This window comes from Mizuhopecten yessoensis, unplaced genomic scaffold, assembly GCF_002113885.1.
Source record: "Mizuhopecten yessoensis strain PY_sf001 unplaced genomic scaffold, ASM211388v2 scaffold4691, whole genome shotgun sequence".
In the NCBI taxonomy this organism is placed as follows: domain Eukaryota; kingdom Metazoa; phylum Mollusca; class Bivalvia; order Pectinida; family Pectinidae; genus Mizuhopecten; species Mizuhopecten yessoensis.
The window spans coordinates 83,465-88,366 of record NW_018405673.1 but is presented as its reverse complement, the minus strand read 5'-3'; the positions used below and the strand labels follow the sequence as shown (position 1 = coordinate 88,366).

The 4,902-nt window shown below is 40.5% G+C and overlaps 1 long non-coding RNA gene across 1 annotated transcript; it reads left to right on the top strand.

Moving 5' to 3' along the window:
• Positions 1-30: 30 nt before the first annotated feature.
• On the top strand, positions 31-4,678 carry LOC110449593. Its single transcript, XR_002462868.1, has 2 exons — positions 31-882; positions 3,821-4,678. It is a non-coding gene; the product is annotated as an uncharacterized LOC110449593 (long non-coding RNA).
• Positions 4,679-4,902: the final 224 nt, after the last annotated feature.

Sequence of the window (4,902 nt, the reverse complement as noted above, 5' to 3'; positions counted from 1 at the left end):
GTAATCTGTGTATGTGTTTACAAACGGTTATAACCTAACTACTGTTTAGAGGAACCTAGGTAATCTGTGTATGTGTTTACACGGACTTAGGTAATTCCGTGGTGTTAACTAACGTTTATAACTTCACTGATAAAACTATTGGCCTCAAATGAATAGCATTTCGATGGGCTGTAAAACAAAACAAAAACAGGAGATAAATCTAGGACTTGTGTGTGTAAACAACAGTTTTTAGAGGAAACAAGAATATCTTGGGATGTATGTATGCAATCTGTCTCTATCACACACACATAGGTGACAAATGTACATGTACATATGTAACCGTCATATATAACAAGGCACATTATTTCATGTGAATCCTTAGTTCCCAACTGGACATCACCAACAATAGGAAGCAGTATGATGTTGTCCACGCTCATATCATACAATTACAAGGCATAAATTGTGTAGTGGAACTTGACTGGGGTCGATCGCCAGTGATCAGGTAGCTCTATTGAATTGTTAGATCATCCGTATAGAGTTAAGAGGGTCCCAGGTTCGACTCCGGTCTGACCGTTGCATTTATCATTCTCCTGTTACACCTGTATCTGAATAAGTCAACTCCAAATATTAACGGTTCAGGGCATTGCCCCATCAAAGTTTTTCATTGTTAGGGGCCAGAGGTCAAGTATATGTCACAGATAATGTGACCAATCATTATGTTTTTACAGATATATTGTGGGTCGCAAAGCCAATTTGGCTTACAAGTTTGATCACAAAGGAGTGATCACAGCACCACCTGAAGAAGGGGAGATAGATCTTGATAAATACGTGGAGATTGGATTGGAGGCCGGGGCTGAAGACGTCACGTTAGAATCTGACCAGGAAGGGAAATCTTTTATACAGGTAAAATGGTATTTCAAATTGTTCATTTCAGAGTTCTAGTGTTTGAAACTATTTTTTTTGTGAACAAAGTTCTAGACGAGAAAGTTTTGTGTACAGTATTCTAGTACATAATAGACCAATGAGCTTTAGGTAAGAACATACCAGACTTTTAGGTAAAATGCTCTTTTATTCATATACATGTAGTAAACTTAAACATTAGGTGTAGCATTTATATAGTAGACATGAAGGTGAGAGACATTTAGACATACTGTCGGGACTTGTTTCTGTCATGACATGGACATGAATGTGAGAGACATTAGACCTACGGTCGGGACTTGTTTCTGTCATGACATGGACATGAATGTGAGAGACATTAGACCTACGGTCGGGACTTGTTTCTGTCATGACATGGACATGAAGGGGAGAGACATTTAGACATACTGTCGGGACTTGTTTTTGTCATGACATGGACATGAAGGTGAGAGACATTAAGACATACTGTCGGGACTTGTTTCTGTCATGACATGGACATGAAGGTGGGAGACATTTAGACACACTGTCGGGACTTGTTTCTGTCATGACATGGACGTGAAGGGGAGAGACATTTAGACATACTGTCGGGACTTGTTTATGTCATGACATGGACGTGAAGGTGAGAGACATTAAGACATACTGTCGGGACTTGTTTCTGTCATGACATGGACGTGAAGGCGCGAGACATTTAGACATACTGTCGGGACTTGTTTCTGTCATGCCATGGACGTGAAGGTGAGATACATTTAGACATACTGTCGGGACTTGTTTCTGTCATGCCATGGACGTGAAGGTGAGATACATTTAGACATACTGTCGGGACTTGTTTCTGTCATGCCATGGACGTGAAGGTGAGATACATTTAGACATACTGTCGGGACTTGTTTCTGTCGTGACATGGGCGTGAAGGTGAGAGGCTTTTAGACATACTGTCGGGACTTGTTTCTGTCATGCCATGGACGTGAAGGTGAGATACATTTAGACATACTGTCGGGACTTGTTTCTGTCATGCCATGGACGTGAAGGTGAGATACATTTAGACATACTGTCGGGACTTGTTTCTGTCGTGACATGGACATGAAGGGGAGAGACATTTAGACATACTGTCGGGACTTGTTTCTTTCATGACATGGACGTGAAGGTGAGAGACATTTAGACCTACTGTCGGGACTTGTTTCTGTCATGACATGGACGTGAAGGCGCGAGACATTTAGACATACTGTCGGGACTTGTTTCTGTCATGCCATGGACGTGAAGGTGAGATACATTTAGACATACTGTCGGGACTTGTTTCTGTCATGACATGGACGTGAAGGGGAGAGACATTTAGACATACTGTCGGGACTTGTTTCTTTCATGACATGGACGTGAAGGTGAGAGACATTTAGACATACTGTCGGTACTTGTTTCTGTCATGACATGGACATGAAGGTGGGAGACATTTAGACACACTGTCGGGAATTGTTTCTGTCATGACATGGACATGTTCACCCTTGAGGTGTAGCATTTATATAGTAGACATGAAGGTGAGAGACATTTAGACACACTGTCGGGACTTGTTTCTGTCATGACATGGACGTGAAGGGGAGAGACTTTTAGACATACTGTCGGGACTTGTTTCTGTAATGACATGGACGTGAAGGTGAGAGACATTTAGACTTACTGTCGGGACTTGTTTCTGTCATGACATGGACGTGAATGTGAGAGACATTTAGACATACTGTCGGGACTTGTTTCCGTCATGACATGGACATGAAGGTGAGAGACATTTAGACATACTGTCGGTACTTGTTTCTGTCATGACATGGACATGAAGGTGGGAGACATTTAGACACACTGTCGGGACTTGTTTCTGTCATGACATGGACGTGAAGGGGAGAGACATTTAGACATACTGTCGGGACTTGTTTCTGTCGTGACATGGACATGAAGGGGAGAGACATTTAGACATACTGTCGGGACTTGTTTCTTTCATGACATGGACGTGAAGGTGAGAGACATTTAGACTTACTGTCGGGACTTGTTTCTGTCATGACATGGACATGAAGGTGGGAGACATTTAGACACACTGTCGGGACTTGTTTCTGTCATGACATGGACATGTTCACCCTTGACCAGTTATGTAATTGCTTAGCATGAAGAGATAAACACAATCATGCTACCAGCGTAGGTCCCTCGGTCAGTCTCAGCCCTTTGTAATTAATCTGTGGGCTAAAACATGGGATCAGTTGAAATCCCCACCTCTCAACTATATACACAAATGCATTCATGGTACAGTTTGTTTGTGAAGTTGCCTCTTGGTATGTCCCAAACCTCTGGAACAATCCCTTAGTTATTGCATTGAAGCTGTTATGACCCCACCCAATAACCATATACACAGTTGCTAGGGGAACATAATCCTGCTACATGTACCAGGATTGATCCAAGTGTCATTCTCGCCCCTGATGACTTAGTTCCGTGATCATTAGATGGAAATGGTAAAGATTATCACCCTATAACCATGCATGTATATACTTGCTTGGCTTAAATAGATTAACAAAAATATGCTATCAGAACTGACTCTGGAGTCTGGTCCAACCCCTTGGAACTTGGTCCCTGGGTCACAATATCAAAACATATACGATCCCAATACCTATCATATCAACAATTGTTGGATAAACAGAGAGGAACACCCTCACGATTATTCCCCTGGCTGGGGACCTAGGTATTTGAAATGGTTCAGATCATAGATGTCGTTCCTAGGCAGGGAGAGACAAACATTGTTGTGCTACCTGTTTTGTCTCTTGGAGCTGGCCTCTTCAGTTTAGCCTTTAATGAGAACATCTTGCCACAATTGCTTAAATATCCTGGCGAGCGATACAGGCCCATGAGCCTCTTGAATATTGTTCAGACTCATTAATTTTGTTTGTTTATTTTCGATTTTCAGTTCATTTCCCAACCTGGTGAACTAAAAATGGTGACCAATAAGATTGAGAAAATGGGTTTAAATGGAATACAAAGTCAAGAAGTTTACAGTCCGATTCATCCTTTGATGGTCAGCCAAGAGACAGCCGACAAAGTTAACTCTTTCTTTGAACAAATGATGTCTAAGCATGAATGTATAGAGGATGTGACATTTAACTTTGAAATTATGGATGAAGATAAATAAAAAAGTTTATTCAGTTTGCTTGTTTTTTTCCTGATCAATACCTGGAAGCTGTTGATATATCTACAAAACGTTGATCTAGTAATGTCTTTTATTATGCTGCAGATTTTGCTTTCGTAATTTGTTTCACTTACCCTGGAAATAATTTGTAAAATTACCAAACTTTTTAAAAACTAATTCCAATGTATTTTTTCTCTAATGAAGCAATTTATGATTTCCATTATAAAAGTTGTCGTATATTCCTGCAGCAATTTGTCTTCTCCACGATAACAAAAAGATGCTTCAGATTCACCTGTCTGTATTGGCGGGAAAGGCGATGCATTTCCTGCTTTCATGTGTCGCAGACAAAAACGAAGTTAACCATCTGTACATTAGTTCTTCAATACTTTATTAATAAATATAAAATGTGGTAGTTCTTTATCAGCGATTTTTACTCATTCTGTATATAGGCACAAAGTAAAGATGATTTATTTATATTAAATTACCTGATGCAATATGTAATATTTTCATACCTATTGAAAAATTCAGCTGAAATAGAAAAAGGTGTTTCATGAAATTTTGTGTCCGAGCAATTAAATAACGACAGTAGCCACAGGTGATTAGGCTACTGCAAAGTTTCGCTTGTAAAAACGTAAAAAAGAAGGTTAAAAGCGGTCTCCGGGTTCTGAATGGGAGAGGAAACCGGAGAAAACCCAAAGTGGTCGGACAGGTTACCCAACACTCTCACACCTGATCGAGGAGTCGAATTTCGGCCGTCTTAATGAAAGGCGAGTGCGTTACCCACTGCGTGACTCGATTACCTCAGTGTAATGTCAGAAACTTAGACACGGTAACATTATACCCAACTATATCAAACACTAACA